Here is a 21657-nt window from a genome sequence, read left to right as displayed (position 1 = left end):
AATTGAAGATTATTATAAGTATCCAAAAATGTTCAAATAAGTAATAAGGAAGTTGGAACAATAGAAAAATAAATATAAAAAGTGTGAGAAAAGTTAAGTGAAAAAATAAACCTTTATTGAAGGCACTCCCTCTGCCTAGAATAAAATGGAAGGAAAAGGAAGAGAGAAGCAAGCTGCTGCCTCAATACTACTTAAAAAAAAGAGACAAATCTATTACATCAGTTATAGAACCATACAGGTAGAAGTGACTTATTCTAGTCCCCTAATCAGCTGGTCCTCTGAATCCTCACTACAACAATCCCTCATCTCCCAAGGCAGTTACCCTGTGACAAGAGAGTGTTTAAGATCCGTAACTGAATGACTGTGACATTTTCTTATACGATCAACTCCTTCTCTGTTGCTTCCACTCATCGGTCCTAGTGATAAAGTGAGTTCAAAGTCCAATTTTATTTCCACCTGACAGTCCTTCTGAGATTTGAAGTTAGCTATAATCCCCTTACTTCTCACATACACTTTTCCCTTATACACATCTTTAGTTTCTTCAGCCAATTTCCTTATTACATAGGTTTTAATCCCAGGTGCTATCTAGATGCATCTGTGTTTAAATCTCTCTTAAATTTTGATCCTCAAAACTAATCAAAATAGCCATATTACCTAACACAAGTTTGTGTGGCCAACACACAACTTGTGTGGCCAACACACTAGTGAGGTCAAACAAACCAAAATGTCAGAGTTTGGAGCAGAGAAAGGTTTATTGCAGGGCCAAGCAAGGAGAAGAGGTAGCTCATGCTGAAAAAACCCTAACTACCCAAAGGGTTTCAGCAAAGCATTTTTAAAGGCAAGGTGAGGAAGGGACACACCTTGGGTATGTGGTCAGCTCTTGCACAAATTCTCTGATTGGTTGATGGTGGTCAATCCTTAGGTGCTAGAAGGTCTGGGGATTACATGCCCATGATCATCAAGTAGTTAATTTCTTCCATTTGTTGGTGGTTTTAGCATCTGAAAAACTCAGGAAATATGCATCAGATACTATTATCTAGGTACTTTAGAGAGGAGCTAAAGCAGTAGATATGTGGGGGGAGGTCTGTCGCAGGAAGGCCTCATAGGGTCCTGGTCAGTTACACCCTTGATGTGGTGTGATAAATGTAGAATCGTCCTTAAATACTTTACTTCGTATTCATAGTTCCTTACTAATTCGTCTTTTGGGGGGCAGTCCTATAACAACATTCAAGTTGGGCTCAGTGTCAACAAAAAACACTGAGGTTTTCTTTCTTTCTTTTTTTTAAATGTATTGTTACTTAAGTCATGTCTTCTTGTCATGTACTTCACAGGATATTTTCTGGACATCATCAAAGTTTATCTTGTTAGATTTGGGTGATAATTTCAGCTCTTAAGACCTTTTTGAATGTTTTTCTGTAGTCCAAGGATTTTTAACTTTGTCCTCCAGTTTTGTGTCATCTTCAAATTTAATTACTTTTTGTATCTTCAAGTCATGATTAACTATTAAGCAGTACAGAGCTCAAATCAGAGCTACACAACATGGTCTGAAAACCTCCATTTAGGTCAATATCAATCCTTTTATTAATTAGGACTTTCGGAGAATAAGCATTCATTTTGTTTGGAATACTCCTAAAAGAGCTGTTATACAGCCCATATTTCTCCATTTTTTTCCATTAGAATATTACAAAAGTCCTTGCTTGACTGCTTTCCCAGGTGTCCTTGTTACCAAGTCCAAGTTCATACTGCTCACTGCAGGACAGGGCCAGTAAATCAACAGACGAGGTGTTGGGGCAAGGAATAGCAACTTTATTCAGAAAGCCGGTAGACCAAGAAGATGGTGGACTAGTGTCCCAAAGAACCACCTTACCCCAGCTAGAATTCAGACTAAAAGGGGAGAGGGTGTGGTTGGTTGTTGCAAATTTCTTGCAATCCTTTGTTCTTGCAGCAATCCATGTAGGTCAGATCTTGATGTTCCTGTAAACCTCCAACAAGACAAATGTAATTGTCTGTTCTGTAACTTTTTATCTCTGTATGAATAGAAAAGTGTTATACCCTTAAAGGTCAGAGCCTTGAGAATGGGCTGTCTTGTATATTTCAGGCTATAGGCAACATTCTTAAGTTGCAGCAAAAGCAATAGAATACGAAGGTTAAAGTAAAAGAAACAGATCCAATATGGAGTCAGATTTATTCTTCCTTGTTACATACTCATGACTTACTCCCTTTCCTTTTCTTCCTCATTATCACAGTGGCTTTCCCTGACAACCCACCTAGCTCCTCTGTGTCCTCATACCTTGATTAATGCTTCTCCATAGTATTTTTCACCATCTTACAAAACATTTTTTATTAATATGTTTATTGACCATCTTCCCAATTATAATATAATAAGCTTCACAAAGACTAAAATGTAGTCTGTTTTATTCACTGCCGCCTGCTAAGCATATGCGGTATAGAAGCATTCAATAAGTAGTTGTTGAATGAACAAATGAAGAATTCCAGATCTTCTATATATACCCAATAGGCCGGATAATTTAATAGTCAAGGATATTATTAAAGTACCTCAGAATGTTTTATAATATACAAACTGTTTTAACGTTTACTCTTTGACAGTAGTACTACTGACAAAAAAGGAAATGAGGTCTGTCTTTCCTTTATTAAGTATTTGAGGAGCAACGGTGTTGTGCTAGCCATCCCAAGTACTTGGGATATGTCACATGAGGTCTGAAATTGATCACTGGGCTAATATAATTTTTCATTAGTTCTTTCTGGCTCTTTTATCAATTACTCATAAAGTAACCCTTTCATTAAATTTTTAAACCTGGGATTAAGGATAGTCTCTGCCAATATATAGATTTGCAAAATCAATATTATTTTCCCTTTTTAAAAATCAGAATGACATTTGCTTTTCTCGTATCCTGTAATACCTCTCCATCACCATGGAGGTATTCGCGAGTATTCTAACTAAACCTGAAATATATGTAAAATGACCTGAGATTTGTCCTTTATAAACTTTTCAACCTCCTTGGACTTTATTTTCTTCATCTCAGTCCAGAAACCATTCTTGATACAGAAAACAGAAGCAAAGTAATAGGTGATGATGATCCCTACTTTCTCTTTTTCATTGATCAGTAGGGTAGCCATGGTCTTTCTTTGAAATAAATAGAATTTAAAATAGTTTGGCTTTGTGTGTTTTTTTTAACTTTTATTAGCTTTAGCACATACAAAACTGTGACCTTTCTAATACTATTCTTATAAATTATGATACTCTTTTATATGCATCCTGTGTGTCTCTACTTTTTATTTTATAAATGTCCCTTAAAAGTCAAAGTTTATCAGTGACTCATGAAAAAGTAACAGTTACCTGATCTACCTATCTTCTTGGAAGGGCCTTTAAATGAAGTGCAAAAAATCTTTTAAAACACTTAATGAAATTAAATGGAAACACACCTTGCTACAGTTTTTTGAAGTAAATTTTTTGAAGTAAATTTTTTGAAGTAAAATACTGGAATACTAACCAGAAACATAGTATCTAAAAGAAAAATATACTACCAATTAAGATCAACCAGGACTTTTCTACTTTAAAAAGAATACATTCAATTTGTTTATCTGCTGGTCAGTATCAATTAGTGCACCTTAAATACAAATGAACCTGTGGTAGGCTTATTTGAAATAAATGTTTATATGTACCATGTTTGATTTCTCAACTATTCTGTCCATCATGTGTGGAACTTCTAAGAATACTTAAAGTTATTCCTCATAGCTTCTTACTGATAACTTTATAAATTTACAGACATGGAGAGTATTATATAAATGAAAATAGCTATTCTGGTAGGGTAATAAGATTATGGATGATTTTTATGAATAGTGTGTTTTAATTTCCTCTAGTTTTTTAATCTTTTTTTAAATTGAAGTATAGTTGATTTACAATATTATGTTAGTTTCAGGTGTACAGCAAAGTGATCCAGTTTTATATATTTTTCAGATTATTTTCCTTTATAGGTTATTTTGAGATACTAAATATAGTTTCCTGTGCTAATACAGTAAATTCTTGTTGCTTTTATCATCTTTTTTAGCTAAAAAGAACCTTTACCTTTGAAATGCATGTTAAGATCTTGTATAGAATAGAAAAATTCCTATCCTCTGTCTTCATTGCTGAATGATACCAGGACCCTCAAGAAATCATGGAACTTGTATTCCTCTCATCATATTCTTCACTTTTTTTTCTTCTCTGGAAGATCCAGATTTAATGAATCGTGTCTTTGGTATATGGTGTTTGTAATAGAGAAGGGGGACAAATATGGTTCCATGTGAAAGCCAAACTAAATTAGCTGATAAAGGGAATTCTGATTAAGTTTTCTACGTGAGATTTAAAAACATAGATGAAGACCTTAGGTGAAGTAAAAGGAGCACATAAGGAAGCAAGCTCAGAATACATTTTCTCCAGCACTGTATTCAAACCAGTATTTAGCCCAGTAGTTTGCAATTTGTGGGTCAGATATAAGATGGACCACATCCCAGTTTTTGTTTTTTTTTTAACATTTTTCACTGTGGCAGAGAAATAAACTTTACTTCTCATAGTAATGCTTATTATCCTAGCAGATGTGCAGCTGGAGGACTGTTTTTGCTTTTAGAGAATGAGTGGGAGGAATAAGAGTTTGTAGTGGCAAGTAGAAGTAAGTAGGATATACGGTGCCCCAGGGTCTTAATACCACCTCAAAGTGTATTAAAGGCCCTGAAACTATGTACTGTGCTTATTAGTATTGTATGAATAAGAGCAATCTTTAGAGGCTTATTCCCATGTACAAGACATTAATAATACTAACACACAGGGGTCATTTACTACGTGTCAGATACTGTTCTGAGTGCTTCACTTAGAATAACTAGTTTAATATCCTCAGTACAACCCTGTGTTATGTTATTATCCCCAGTTTAAAGATGGGTAATCTGAGGCACAGAGAAATTAGAAAACTTGTCCAAGGTTGTACAGCTAATTAAGGGGTAGAAGTGGAATGTAAATCTAAGTAATCAAGGCTCTAGAACCCATGTTCCAGAACACATATTATATTGCCTTTAGAAATCAATCCAGCTTATCTTCATGTAGTGGCACCATGTTTCCTCTTGGTCTTTTCTAATTATTTTTCTTAGACTTACCCTTTTATTATGATACTGTATGGAAGATTCATATAGGCTACCCCCTCCCTTTTTGGAGTGGGGCCATAATTTTTTTTAATCTCAAATTCATCTAAACACTAAATAACTTATTTCTTCTCTTAAAGCTAGTGAACATTTTAAGAGTTAAATGATTGAACCACAAATGGTGGGCTGGATAGAGCTCATTCCACTCTGTTGACTCCTAAATTGTGCCGTGTGAAGGTCTAAGTGATTTAAATTAAATGTCTTCAGAGTTTTCCTATACTCTTTTGTTCACTAAATATTGTTTCTGTTCTTACATTTTTGTCTCCCTTTTAAAAAAAAAATATTGGAACGTTTTAGATACTTAGTTATAAGATATTGTGTATTGATAGTATCTGCACAAAATTTACAAGTGAAGTAAAACTGTAAAGGACATATCAAAAGTACAGAATGTTTGTCACTGATAATGCTTTAGGCACTCCTTGTCATGGACATAAATATGTTTTATATGCTAACTATACTATTGTTAACAGATATTCTTTTAGTGGTAGGCATAAATCATATAATAATGAGTTATACTATATTGGAATTTTACTTATTTCAAAGTTTAAGGATACTTTTTTTAGCACATTATAAATAAGAACATAGAAACCTGAGTTGTAAACAATACCCAGTGACAATCGTATTAGATATGACTAGTTTAGCAGTTTTGTGAGGTATAGGTAAATTTTGAAAGCACATGATATAAAGCTACTTGTCACAAAAAGTGCAGTGTATATACTCATTCAGAATAAAAGGCAAAAATACTCCTGTTTAAGTTTTCAAAACTTAGTCTCTTTTAAAATTTGTAATATTATGCTGAACTTCAAGTCAGTTTATATTGCTTTTAGAGTTGTTGGGTTCAGCACTATGGAATCCAATTTGTTAAGAAACTAATAGACTATTACAGAAATAAAATATTAATATATATAGCATTTACTCTGGTCTCATGTCTAAACATAATAAATATAAACAAAAACAATTCTTGAAATTTTTAAAGAGAAAATTTAAAAATTCAATTACTCTTTTCCCTTCCAGATTGCAGATTTTGGCTTATCAAAATGGCGCATGATGTCCCTGTCACAATCACGAAATAGTAAATCTGCACCAGAAGGAGGGACAATTATCTGTATGCCACCTGAAAACTATGAACCTGGACAAAAATCAAGGGCTACTATCAAGCATGATATATACAGGTACAGCATGTTACTTTTGCTCAGAGTTAACCTTGTCTAAAAAACAAGATTAATCAATCCGAATTTTGAAACTACATTTTAAAAGTATGATTTTTATGCATCTCTCATAAGTGTGGTGAAAATAAATTAGAGACAGTGGTTAATGTTTTTCATATTAAAGATGCCTTGCTTTGAGAGTTCCCTGGTGGCCTAGTGGTTAGGATCCTGGTTTTCACTGCCGTGGCCCAGGTTCAGTCCCTGGTCAGGGAACTGAGATCCCACAAGCTGTGTGGTGCAGCCAAAAAAAAAAAATTAAAAATTAAAAATATGAAAATAAAGATGCCTTGCTTTTTTTTTTTTAATATTTATTTACTTATTTATTTGGTTGCAGCGGTGGGCTCCTTAGTTGCGGCACATGGGCTCCTGGGTTGCAGCATGCAGGCTCCTTAGTTGCAGAATGCATGTGGGATCTGGTTCTCTGACCAGGGATCAAACTCGGACCCCCTGCATTGGGAGCATGGAGTCTTAACCACTGCGCCACCAGGGAAGTCCTGATGCCTCGCCTTAAGCTACTTTTACATCCTTAAAAATTATTAAAGCATATCTTGTTGTCCTATCAATTTATAATATTCAAGGGTTTTTATCATATGTGACCTCGATAGGTGGAGGGAAACAGTGCAATTAACATTTAACACTACCAAAAGAGACAGTACTTACACCAGAAAAAGAGTCAATAGAATAGGGCTACATGAGACAGCCTTTTTTATTGCTCTTTATTTTGTGTGAATAATAGAATCATGTAATTAAAGGGCATAGCTTATCTAGGTGTTAAAGAATCATCCACAAGTTATCCTTGCCTATAACTTCAAGTTCTTATTACAGTAATTTCCTAATTTTTCAAATTGAATTAATTCCCTTTCAAAACAAAACTGTATATGAATATTCATCATCTTGGTTCTATATAGTGATTCTTTAAGCAGCATTTCACTACATTATTACTTTAAAAAATGGTATCTCACAGTCAGCTTTTAAAATCAGTACCATTTTAGTTTATTATGAATAGTTTATAAAGTACTATATGTATATTTTTATCTTAAACAGCTATGCAGTTATCACATGGGAAGTCTTATCTAGAAAACAGCCTTTTGAAGGTAAGTGTACTTTGACTTCCTTATTCTAGGTGACATCGTATTGGTAAGTCATACTCAGAACTATCTGAATAAAGATCACTTATTTTAAATCTGCCTAACAGTCATTTTGTGGAAAACACACTAGAAAAACAACAGTTTATCATTGTGAATCCACTGTATGTTGGAAAGTACTGGATTAAGGATCAGAAAAATGTGTAGATTCTTCTTGTTCTGATAGTAATGAACTCTATTATAAGCCACTAAATCTCTTAAGTCCTCATTTTTTAATCTGCAAAATAAGAATTTTGAATTCTTATTTCTAAGATTCATTCCAGCTATAAAATCATTTGTATGAAAATTTAACTAGTGCTTCTTCTAAAGACCAGCAAATACTGAAGAATACTTTAAAAATTTTCTGATAATATTGTCTCTTTCTTTATTTTGAGGTTCATTTAGGTCAGTTTGCTGTGTAACAACCTCAGAATCTCAGTAGTTTACAAACTAAACATTTATTTTTCATTCACATTGCGTTATTAGTTGCTGTGGCCCTTCTTGGCTCTGCTAGGTTCTGCTCAGCTCTGCTGAGCTCTGTTTTACTCTGCTCTCTTCATACTCCATTGGCCAAATCAAATCACATGGCCAAGCCCAGAATTAAAGAGGTGAAGATATAAACTCCTCCCACGAGAGGCAGCAGGTCTGGCAATAGCTGGGATCTAAATATTCCTTTGACAGAAAGGGAAGTAATGAATTATTCCTAAGATTTTAAGATTCCCTCATGTTCATTTGGTTGGCTTTAGAATGTATTTAATATATTAAATCATAATATATTTCTAATGAATGAAATATATTTGTTTTGACAGAAGTCACCAATCCTTTGCAGATTATGTATAGTGTGTCACAAGGACATCGACCTGACACTAATGAAGAAAGTTTGCCATTTGATATACCTCATCGAGCACTTATGATCTCTCTAATAGAAAGTGGATGGGCACAAAATCCAGATGAAAGACCGTCTTTCTTAAGTTAGTGTACAGTTTTAATCTGGGCCTTTTGAATTACAAAAATAACAAATACGCTGTAAATAAAATATTCCTTGAACAACTACGAAAGTTAGCTGACAAGCTCAAAGTTTTTTTTTTCTAATTCAAAGTTGTTTTTATTTTATGAGATGAGATTGAAGTGGTAAGGAGAGGCTGTTGACTATCATCATAAAAAGGTTAGAAATTTATTCCAAGTACAATGGAAAGCCATTAAAGTGAGTTTTTCAGGGAAATAACATGATTAAATTTAAGTTTAGGAGATATCACTCACTGCTATGTATAAAATTGATTGGAGAAGGGCAAGAGTAGAATTTCCAGACCAACCCTGGAGATCAAAAAATCAGATAGAATTAAGATTTATTTCAGAAGTAGAATGAATCATCACCTAAATGTAAACATAGAAGAAAAACTTCATGATCTTGGGTTAAGCAAAGAGCTCTTATATATGACATCAGAAACAAGACCTATTAAAAAAATTCTTTGATAATTGAACTTCAAAAAAATTGAAAAATTTTACACTTCAGAAGGTGCTATAGAAAATGAAAAGAAAGCTGTAGACTGGGAATCTTCTTTCCAACTAAAAAAAGAAAACCAAATATATTTTCCATTCAAAACTTATGTCTAGTGCTCATCAGCATTGTATTTTAAAAAAATCAAAAGTTGCTATAATAATGGATTAACATCTTATCTCTTATCTCCCAGAACCATGTAATAGGGTGTGTGTGTGTGTGTGTGTGTGTGTGTGTGTATGTATGTGTATATATATGTACATATATGTGTGTATGTATTGGCTTGGCCAAAAAGTTTGTTTGGCTTCTTCTATAAGATCTTACAAAAACCTGTACGAACTTTTTGGCCATCCCAATACATATCTCCTTTGTCCCCAGTGCCACTTCCAAACTATAATTTCTTCTCCATTCCCTAAAGACTCTAGCTCTTCTGAAGATCATGCCATTAGGCAGTACTTCTCTACAAACTTCCTGGTTTTTCCCTATTGTTCATCGCAGTACAATGGCTTTTGGCTTACTTACTTCTACATCCTGCATTGATCAGTGCTGCTGAATATTTGAGAGGAGTGCTCTGCGGATCTCTGGAGTTCTCTGTGTACTTCTCCTCTTTGGTGCTCTGTCCTATAAACTCTATCTGCCTCCGTCTACCCTAACTCCCAGCCCTGTCTCTTCAACTCTGAGCTTCCTCTGGGCCCCGCCTTACTTCTCTACCCTGTAGTATAGCTGGAAACTCTCCCAAGGCAGTTAGCTTGGGTAGTCAGGCTGTCATAAGGCTGACCTCAGTTGTTTCCTATCACTTAGAGATCACTGTCCTTTGTTGCCTGATATCTAGTGTCTTGAAAACCACTGTTTCATGCATTTTGTCTGGCTAATGGTTGCTTAAGGCAGGAGGGTGAATTGGTCCTTGTTTCTTCATCTTGGCCAGAAATGGAATTCATTGGTTTCTCTTTAAATTAATGGCTAAAACTAGGCACTAAACTCTACTTAGCAATTCTGTTATGTTTCTCAAATACATGTACTATTCCATTCTCATATATCACCTGTTCTTAAGTTGTGGTGCAGGGACCTCTGGAGGTGGGGTTGGTTCCTGAGACTTTTCTAAGTGGTTCACAAAATCAAAACTTTTCAAAATAATAAATATTAAGGTATTGTTTTCCCTTTTTACTCTCATCCTCTGGAAAAATCTTTCCAGAGACTAAATTAAGTATGATGATATCATTGCTCCAACGGATAATGGAATGTGTTTTCATATACTCTGATGTGTTAAAATTTTCTGTTTTAATCTAATGTAGTAAATATCAATAGATATGACCAACATATACAAAAGCTCTTAATAATTTTGAAGAGTTCTGAGACCCAAAAGTTTGCAAATTACAGACTAGATGATCATCTTGTACTACTGTAGGAGATGCGTAAGTCCCATACTTCATGTTTCCAAAGTGAAGATGAAATTCCATTTCAATCCCTAAGAAGGAAAGCATGGAAGGAACATTTCTAGTCCTATCTGCCCCTCAGCACTCCTCCTCCTCATTTGTTAGTTTTAGAGAAAAAGCAAGCGTACTTATCTAGTCCCTTCTCAGTTTTCTCCTCCTTTTAGAAGTAAGCTTGTCTAAAGGATGCACACATTTTATGCTTCCCCATATGGAAGCAGGTGAGGCCTGTAGCTGAGTGAGTAAAACTGTCAACTGAAGGGACAAAGTGTTACTAAGCCCATATGCTACAGATCTAAAAAGGGACAGATTCCAATTAGCTTTATCAGTAATAAAGGTGATGTTTTGATCATCATCTCTCATTATTGTGTGGCTTTTCTTAATAGATTCTGAACTTAGGAAGACAAGACAGGGGTAATGCATATTGTACCTTATCTTCCCTTCTTAAACCTCCTACACCCTATGTTGTGTATTTCTTTTGAGCATTGAGAAAGTAGAAACCATGAGAGAGAACTCCCTCGTAGTTCCACTACCAGATCTATAAACTTAGTTGTACTTTACCTGTCTTTCCTGCTTTATCTCTTTTACAGTGGGAAAAAAGTGTTCTTACACAATTGTAAACAGTATTACTTGTGCTCTGGATGCCATTCCCTTACTCTCTTCAACATTCTGTTCTTTATATTCTCTCTCTGCTCTTGCATTGCCAATCTCTGCCTGTCTACTGGATCGTTCATCTGTCATACAGATCTATGCTATTATTATAGCCTGTCTTTATATAGGAAAAAAATTCTTGACCCCATATCATCCTTCAGCTACCACCTCATTTTTCTACTCCCATTTAGATCTAAACACCTTGTAGGAATTGTCCATACTTATTGTCTCTACTTCTTCACCTCTAATTCAATTTTTAACAAACTTCCATCAGTCTTCAGTCTTTCATATCTCCACTAAAGCTGCATTTGTTCAAGTTACCAAGGATGGCAATTTTGGAAAATACTGCTTATCTTACTTGGCCTCTCAGCAGATTAGATATGGCTGACTCTTCCCTCCTTGAAACGTTCCCTCTGATACCTTCCAAGACACAAGAGACCATACTCCCTATTATCCTCTCTTCCTCTACCTCTTTTTTCTTCCTCTGCTCAATTTCTAACTGTTGGAATGCCTCAGAGCTCTAATATGGGTCCTTTACTGTTTGCCATCTGTACTTTCCCCCTAGATGATCCAGACCAGATCATGGCTTTTATACCATGTATATGTTAGTGATGCTCAGTTTTATATCTAGAGCCCTGGCCTCTCCCTTAAGCAACAGGTCCATATATTACTGTAGTGATAGTGGTAATTATGATTGTTTCTACTCATTGGCTATTATGAATCATGCTGCTATGACTGTTCATGTGCAAGTCTGTGTGTGAACATATATGTTTTCATTTCTCTCAGGTAACTACCTGAGTGGAATTGCTTGGTTGTATGGTTGTATGGGGACTAGTGCCTGTGTTCTGGTGGATGAGGCTGGATCTTGTCTTTCTGGTGGGCAGGTCCACGTCTGGTGGTGTGTTTTGGGGTGTCCGTGGACTCGTTATTATTTGAGGCAGTCTCTGTGCTAATGGGTGGGGTTGTGTTCCTGTCTTGCTAGTTGTTTGGCATAGAATGTCCAGCACTGTAGCTTGGTAGTCATTGAGTGAAGCTGGGTGCTGATGTTCAGATGGAGATCTCTGGGAGATTTTTGCCATTTGATATTATGTGGAGCTGGGAGGTCTCTTGTGGGCCAGTGTCCTGAAGTTGGCTCTCCCACCTCAGAGGCACAGCACTGACTCCTGGCTGCAGCACCAAGAGCCTTTCATCCACACGGCTCACAAGAAAAGGGAGAAAAATTAGAAAGAAAGAATTAGTAGCAGTACAAAGAAAGGAGGGAGGGAGGGAGGAAGGAAGGAAGAAAGGAAGAAAAAAGAAAGAAGATAAAGTAAAATGAAATAAAATAAGATAAAATATAATAAAGTTATTAAAATAAAAAAAATTATTAAGAGAAAAAAAAACAGACGGATAGAACCCTAGGACAAATGGTGGAAGCAAAGCTATACAGACAAAATCTCACACAGAAGCATACACATACACACTCACAAAAAGAGGAAAAGTGGAAAAAATCATAAATCATGCTCTCAAAGTCCACCTCCTGAATTTGGGATGATTGGTTGTCTAAAGGAGGGAAGGAAGGAAACAAAGAATGAAGATAGAGTAAAATAAAATAAAGTTATTAAAATAAAAAGTAATTATTAAGAATAAAATTTAAAAAAAAAAAACCAGACGGATAGAACCCTAGGACATGTGGTGGAAGCAAAGCTATACAGGCAAAATCTCACAGAGAAGCATACACATACCCACTCACAAAAAGAGGTAAAGGGGAAATAATGATAAATCTTGCTCTCAAAGTCCACCTCCTCAATTTGGAATGATTCGTTTTCTATTCATGTATTCCACAGATGCAGGGTACATCAAGTTGATTGTGGAGCTTTAATCCGCTGCTTCTGAGGCTGCTGGGAGAGATATCCCTTTCTCTTCTTTGTTCTCACAGCTCCCAGGGGCTCAGCTTTGGATTTGGCCCCGCCTCTACATGTAGGTCGCCGGAGGGCATCTGTTCTTCGCTCAGACAGGACGGGGTTAAAGGAGGAACTGATTCGGGGGCTCTGGCTCTCTCAGGCCGGGGGGAGGGAGGGGCACCGAGGGCAGGGCGAGCCTGTGACGCCACAGGCCGACGTGACGTTGCACCAGCCTGAGGCGCGCCGTGCGTTCTCCCGGGAAGTTGTCCCTGGATCCCGGGAACCTGGCAGTGGCGGGCTGCACAGGCTCCCCGGAAGAGGGGTGTGGATAGTGACCTGTGCTCACACACAGGCTTCTTGGTGGCGGCAGCAACAGCCTTAGCGTCTCATGCCCGTATCTGGGTTCCGCGCTTTCATCCGCGGCTCGCGCCCGTCTCTGGAGCTCCTTTAAGCAGCGCTCTTAATCCCTGCACCAGGAAACAAAGAGGGAAGAAAAAGTCTCTTGCCTCTTCGGCAGCTCCAGACTTTTCCCCAGACTCCCTCAGGCCACCCGTGGCGCACTAAATCCCTGCAGGCTGTGTTCACGCAGCCAAACCCAGTCCTCTCCCTGCGCTCCGACCAAAGCCCGAGCCTCAGCTCCCAGCCCCACCCACCCCGGCGGAGGAGAAGACAAACCTCTCGGGCTGGTTAGTGCCAGGCGGCACCTATCTTCTGTGCGGGAATCTCTCTACTTTGCCCCCCGCACCCCTGTTGCTGTGCTCTCCTCCGTGGCTCCGAAGGTTTCCCCCTCCGCCACCCACAGTCTCTGCCCTCGAAGGGGCTTCCTAGTGTGTGGAAACCTTTCCTCCTTCACAGCTCCCTCCCACTGGTGCAGGTCCCGTTCCTATCCTTTTGTCTCTGTTTATTCTTTTTTCTTGTGCCCTACCCAGGTACGTGGGGGGTTTCTTGCCTTTTGGGAGGTCTGAGGTCTTCTGCCAGCGTTCAGTAGGTGTTCTGTAGGAGTTGTTCCACGTGTAGATGTATTTCTGGTGTATCTGTGGGGAGGAAGGTGATCTCCCCATCTTACCATTCCACCATATTCCCGGAAGCCCTTTGGCAACTTTTAAAAGTGAAAAAGACAACTGCGGTTGAACACAAAAGGAAAAAATGGGACTTCCCTGTTGGCGCAGTGGTTGAGAGTCCACCTGCCGATGCAGGGGACACGGGTTCGTGCCCCGGTCTGGGTAGAACCCACATGCCGTGGAGTGGCTGGTCCTGTGAGGCATGGCCACTGAGCCTGCACATTCAGTGCCTGTGCTCCACAATGGGAGAGGTCACAACAGTGAGAGGCCCACGTACTGCAAAAAAAAAAAAAAAACCAAAAAAGTCTAGAATGGATGAATAGCAGAATAACTGAGGCAGAAGAATGCATAAGTGACCTGGAAGATAAAGTAGTGGAAATAACTACTACAGAGCAGAATAAAGAAAAAACAATGAAAATAACTTAGGACAGTCTCAGAGACCTCTGGGACAACATTAAATTCACTAACATTCGAATTATAGGGGTTCCAGAAGTAGAAGAGAAAAAGAAAGGGACTGAGAAAGTATTTGAAGAGATTATAGTTGAAAACTTCCCTAATGTGGGAAAGGAAATAGTTAATCAACTCTAGGAAGCACAGAGAGTCTCATACAGGATAAATCCAAGGAGAAATACGCCAAGACACGTATTAATCAAACTGCCAAAAATTAAATATAAAGAAAAATTATTGAAAGCAGCAAGGGAAAAGCAAAAATAACATACAAGGGAATCCCAATAAGGTTAACAGCTGATCTTTCAGCAGAAACTCTGCAAGCCAGAAGGGACTGGCAGGACATATTTAAAGTGATGAAGGAGAAAAACCTGCAACCAAGATTACTCTACCCTGCAAGGATCTCATTCAGGTTTGATGGAGAAATGAAAACATTTACAGACAAGCAAAAGCTGAGAGAGTTCAGCACTACCAAACCAGCTTTACAACAAATGCTAAAGGAACTTCTCTAGGCAAGAAACACAAGAGAAGGAAAAGACCTATAATACCCAACGCAAAACAATTAAGTAAATGGGAATAGGAACATACATATCGATAACTACCTTAAATGTAAATGGATTAAATCCTCCAACCAAAAGACACCGACTGGATGAATGGATACAAAAATAAGACCCATATATATGCTGTCTACAAGAGACCCGCTTCAGACCTAGAGACTCACACAGACTGAAAGTGAACGGATGAAAAAAGATATTCCATGCAAATGGAAATCCAAAAAAAGCTGGAGTAGCAATTGTCATATCAGACAAAATAGACTTTAAAATAAAGACTATTAGAAGAGACAAAGAAGGACACTACATAATGATCAAGGGATCGATCCAAGAAGAAGATACAACAATTGTAAATATTTATGCACCCAACATAGGAGCACCTCAATACATAAGGCAAATACTAACAGCCATAAAAGGGGAAATCGACAGTAACACATTGATAGTAGGGGACTTCAACACCCCAGTTTCACTAATGGACAGATCATCCAAAATGAAAATAAATAAGGAAACACAAGCTTTAAATGATACATTAAACAAGATGGACTGAATTGATATTTATAGGACATTCCATCCAAAACAACAGAATACACATTTTTCTCAAGTGCTCATGGAACATTCTCCAGGATAGATCATATCTTGGGTCACAAAACAAGCCTAGGTAAATTTAAGGAAATTGAAATTGTATCAAGTATCTTTTCCGACCACAATGCTACGAGAATAGATATCAATTACAGGAAAAGATCTGTAAAAAATACAAGCACATGGAGGCTAAACAATACACTAATTAATAACGAAGTGATCACTGAAGAAATCAAAGAGGAAATCAAAAAATACCGGAAACAAATGACAATGGAGACACTGTGATCTAAAACCTATGGGATGCAGCAAAAGCAGTTTTAAGAGGGAGAGGGAAGTTTATAGCAATACAATCCTACCTTAAGAAACAGGAAACATCTCGAATAAACAACCTAACCTTGCACCTAATGCAATTAGAGAAAGAAGGACAAAAAATACCCCAAAGTTAGCAGAAGGACAGAAATCATAAAGATCAGATCAGAAATAAATGATAAAGAAATGAAGGAATGATAGCAAACATCAATAAAACTAAAAGCTGGTCCTTTGAGACGATAAACAAAATTGATAAACCATTAGCCAGACTCATCAAGAAAAAAAGGGAGAAGACTCAAATCAATAGAATTAGAAATGAAAAAGGAGAAGTAACAACTGACACTGCAGCAATACAAAAGATCATGAGAGATTCCTACAAGCAACTCTATGCCAATAAAATGGACAACCTGGAAGACATGGACAAATTCTTAGAAATGCACAACCTGCCAAGAGTGAATCAGGAAGAAATAGAAAATATGAACAGACCAATCACAAGCACTGAAATTGAAACTGTGATTAACAATCTTCCAACAAACCAAAGCCCAGGACCAGATGGCTTCACAGGCGAATTCTATCAAACATTTAGAGAAGAGCTAACACCTATCCTTCTCAAACTCTTCCAAAATATAGCAGAGGGAGGAACACTCCCAAATTCATTCTACGAGGCCACCATCACCTTGATTCCAATACCAGACAAGGATGTCACAAAGAAAGAAAACTACAGGCCAATATCACTGATGATCATAGATGCACAAATCCTCAACAAAATACTAGCAAACACAATCCGACAGCACATTCAAAGGATCATACACCATGATCAAGTGGGGTTTATTCCAGGAATGCAAGGATTCTTCAATATACACAAATCTATCAATGTGATAAACCATAATAACAAATTGAAGGAGAAAAACCATATGATCATTTCAATACATGCAGAGAAAGCTTTTGACAAAATTCAACACACATTTATGATAAAAACCCTGCAGAAAGTAGGCATAGAGGGAACTTGCCTCAACATAATGAAGGCCATATATGACAAACCCACAGCCAACATCATCCTCAATGGTGAAAAATTGAAACCGTTTCCACTAAGATCAGGAACAAGACAAGGTTGCGCACTGTCACCACTCTTACTCAATATAGTTTTGGAAGTTTTAGCCACAGCAATCAGAGAAGAAAAGGAAATAAAAGGAATCCAAATCGGAAAAGAAGAAGTAAAGCTGTCACTGTTTGCAGAGGACATGATACTATACATAGAGAATCCTAAAGATGCTACCAGAAAACTACTAGAACTAATCAATGAATTTGGTAAAGTTGCAGGATACAAAATTAATGCACAGAAATCTCTGGCATTCCTATACACTAATGATGAAAAATCTGAAAGTGAAATCAAGAAAACACTCCCATTTACCATTGCAACAAAAAGAATAAAATATCTAGGAAGAAACCTACCTAAGGAGACAAAAGACCTGTATGCAGAAAATTATAAGACACTGATGAAAGAAATTAGAGATGATACAAATAGATGGAGAGATATACCATGTTCTTGAATTGGAAGAATCAACATTGTGAAAATGATTCTACTACCCAAAGCAATCTACTGATTCAATGCAATCCCTATCAAACTACCACTGGCATTTTTCACAGAACTAGAACAAAACATTTCACAATTTGTTTGGAAACACAAAAGACCCCGAATACCCAAAGCAATCTTGAGAACGAAACACGGAGCTGGAGGAATCAGGCTCCCTGACTTCAGACTATACTACACAGCTACAGTAATCAAGACAGTATGGTACTGGCACAAAAACAGAAAGATAGATGAATGGAACAGGATAGAAAGCCCAGAGATAAGCCCACGCACATATGGTCACCTTATCTTTGATAAAGGAGGCAGGAATGTACAGTGGAGAAAGGACAGCCTCTTCAGTAAGTGGTGCTGGGAAAACTGGACAGGTACATGTAAAAGTATGAGATTAGATCACTCCCTAACACCATATACAAAAATAAGCTCAAAATGGATTAAAGACCTACGTGTAAGCCCAGAAACTATGAAACTCTTAGAGGAAAACATAGGCAGAACACTCTATGACATAAATCACAGCAAGATCCTTTTTGACCCACCTCCTAGAGAAATGGAAATAAAAACAAAAATATACAAATGGGACCTAATGAAACTTCAAAGCTTTTGCACAGCAAAGGAAACCATAAACAAGACCAAAAGACAACCCTCAGAATGCGAGAAAATACTTGCAAATGAAGCAACTGACAAAGGATTAATTTCCAAAATTTACAAGCAGCTCATGCAGCTCAATAACAAAAAAAGAAAACAAGCCAATCCAAAAATGGGCAGAAGACCTAAATAGACAGTTCTCCAAAGAAGTTATACAGACTGCCAACAAACACATGAAAGAATGCTCAACATCATTAATCATTAGAGAAATGCAAATCAAAACTACACTGAGATATCATCTCACACCAGTCAGAATGGCCATCATCAAAAATCTAGAAACAATAAATGCTGGAGAGGGTGTGGAGAAAAGGGAACACTCTTGCACTGCTGGTGGGAATGTGAATTGGTTCAGCCACTATGGAGAACAGTATGGAGGTTCCTTAAAAACTACAAATAGAACTACCATATGACCCAGCAATCCCACTACTGGGCATATACCCTGAGAAAACCAAAATTCAAAAAGAATCATGTACCAAAATGTTCATTGCAGCTCTATTTACAATAGCCTGGAGATGGAAACAACCTAAGTGCCCATCATCCAGATGAATGGATAAAGAAGATGTGGCACATATATACAATGGAATATTACTCAGCCATAAAAAGAAACGAAATTGAGCTATTTGTAATGAGGTGGATAGACCTAGAGTCTGTCATACAGAGTGAAGTAAGTCAGAAAGAAAAAGACAAATACCGTATGCTAACACATATATATGGAATTTAAGAAAAAAAAAGTCATGAAGAACCTACGGGTAAAGCAGGAATAAAGACGCAGACCTCCTAGAGAACGGACTTGAGGTTATGGGGAGGGGGAAGGGTGAGCTGTGACAGGGCGAGAGAGAGTCATGGGCATATACACACTAACAAACGTAGTAAGGTAGATAGCTAGTGGGAAGCAGCCGCATGGTACAGGGATATTGGCTCGGTGCTTTGTGACAGCCTGGAGGGGTGGGATAGGGAGGGTGGGAGGGAGGGAGACGCAACAGGGAAGACATATGGGAACATATGTTTATGTATGACTGATTCACTTTGTTATAAAGCAGAAACTAACACACCATTGTAAAGCAATTATACCCCAATAAAGATGTTAAAAAAAAAAATGCTGGAGAGGGTGTGGAGAAAAGGGAACACTCTTGCACTGCTGGTGGGAATGTGAATTGGTTCAGCCACTATGGAGAACAGTATGGAGGTTCCTTAAAAAACTACAAATAGAACTACCATATGACCCAGCAATCCCACTACTGGGCATATACCCTGAGAAAACCAAAATTCAAAAAGAATCATGTACCAAAATGTTCATTGCAGCTCTATTTACAATAGCCCGGAGATGGAAACAACCTAAGTGCCCATCATCCGGATGAATGGATAAAGAAGATGTGGCACATATATACAATGGAATATTACTCAGCCATAAAAAGAAACGAAATTGAGCTATTTGTAATGAGGTGGATAGACCTAGAGTCTGTCATACAGAGTGAAGTAAGTCAGAAAGAAAAAGACAAATACCGTATGCTAACACATATATATGGAATTTAAGAAAAAAAATGTCATGAAGAACTTAGGGGTAAAGCAGGAATAAAGACGCAGACCTCCTAGAGAACAGACTTGAGGTTATGGGGAGGGGGAAGGGTGATTTGTGGCAAAGCGGGAGAGAGGCATAGACATATATACACTAACATACGTAAGGTAGATAGCTAGTGGGAAGCAGCCGCATAGCACAGGGATATCAGCTCGGTGCTTTGTGACCGCCTGGAGGGGTGGGATAGGGAGGGTGGGAGGGAGGGAGACGCAAGCGGGAAGAGATATGGGAACATATGTATGTGTGTAACTGATTCACTTTGTTATAAAGCGGAAACTAACACACCTTTGTAAAGGAATTATACCCCAATAAAGATGTTACAAAAAAAAGAAACAAGAAAATATATAGGTGAAGTGTAAAAGGGTTGGAATAGATATACCATAACAGTAAAAACAAAACAACAACAACAAAACTGGAGTGGCTAAGAAAATATCAGAAAAAAATTACATTTTAAGACGAAAATTTTTACTAGCGACAAAGACATTTTAAAATGATAAAATGATTATTCCATTTAGAATGCATAATAATTATAAACTTATATGCACCTAACAACAGGACTTCAAAATACAATGAAGCAAAATCGGCACAACAGAAAAGAGAAACAGACAGTTCTACAATAATAGTTGGATACTTTAATACCCTTCTTTCAGTAGCAGAACAACAGAAAATCAACAAGAAAATAAAAACCTTGAACAGCATTATCAATCAAGTAGACCTAACAGCCATCTATAAAACATTCCACCCAACAGCATCAGAATATACATTCTTTTCAAATGCACATGGATATACTATATGCTAGGCCATAAAACAAATTTCAGTACATTTTAAAGGACATAAACAATACAAAGAGTGCTCTCAGATGACAACAGAATGCGATAAGAAATCGTTAACAGAAAGAAATTTGTTGAAAATCACAAATGGAAATTAAAGAATATATTCCTAAATAATTCATGGGTCAAGTAAGAACTCATAAGGGGAATTAGAAATAATTTGAGATGAATTAAAATGAAAGTATAACATATGAATACTTGATTGGTCCCACATACTCTTCTGAAAAGCAGAGGGGTTAGACAAAGAGATCTAAATTAATTAAAAAATCATTTATTATTCTGGGAATAAAAAGAACTGGGCTTAGTCTCAGTTTTGCCTTTATCTTTGTGTCTGTTGATTATCTTGGAATAGTCATTACATAGTCAAAATACAGTTGCCAGCTCAGGAATCAAATACTGTCATCTCTAGGGCTACCATAACAAGATACCACAAACTTGTTAGCTTAAAAGAACAGAAATTTATTTTATCACAGCTCTAGAGGCCAGAAGTTCAAACTCAAAGTGTTGAGAGGGCCATGTTCTTTCTGACGCCTCAAGGGGAGGATCCTTCTTTGTCTTAACCAGATTCTGGTGGTGGCCATCAATCACTGGTGTTGGCAGTTGTTTGATTTGCAGCTGCATCACTCTGGTCTCTTTCACTGTTGTCACATGGAATTGTCTCTGTGTGTTTCTGTCTCCGGAAACAATTTGAATAGAAATTTCTATTTTTAAAAAACAAACTGTTGATTATTATGCTCTATTTAGATGCTTCCTATAACCCACACCCACCTCCATTTCCCCATATGTATTTGAGAAGGAAAGAGGAACTCCTCTGAGCTATCATATTGGAAAGAATCAATAATACAATGTTTTACTAGAGATGCCTCTTATCTAAAATATTTGAATTAAATATAAAATCTGGGGAAATTATCGCCCAGTTTCCCTCTTCTAGAGGCATGTTCTAAATGATAGGCAGCAGAATATTTTATACCCATGAGGTTTGCTGACATTATTGATTTGGTCCAGGATCTGTATTTTCTCTCTAAAGAAAACAGTATTCTCTCTTTACTTTCTTTAATATATAATGTTGGTGTCTTAAGTTTAT

General features: G+C 37.3%; 1 protein-coding gene across 7 annotated transcripts in view; it reads right to left on the bottom strand.

Annotated features, from left to right (window-relative positions):
* LOC117199116 (uncharacterized) overlaps positions 1-21657 on the bottom strand; it is a 287008-nt gene that overhangs the window by 22708 nt on the left and 242643 nt on the right. The window lies entirely within an intron of this gene.

The sequence above is a fragment of the Orcinus orca genome, chromosome 17 (assembly GCF_937001465.1).
Source record: "Orcinus orca chromosome 17, mOrcOrc1.1, whole genome shotgun sequence".
NCBI lineage: Eukaryota > Metazoa > Chordata > Mammalia > Artiodactyla > Delphinidae > Orcinus > Orcinus orca.
The sequence above is the reverse complement of the archived record's forward strand: the minus strand, read 5'-3'. Positions and strand labels throughout refer to the sequence as shown.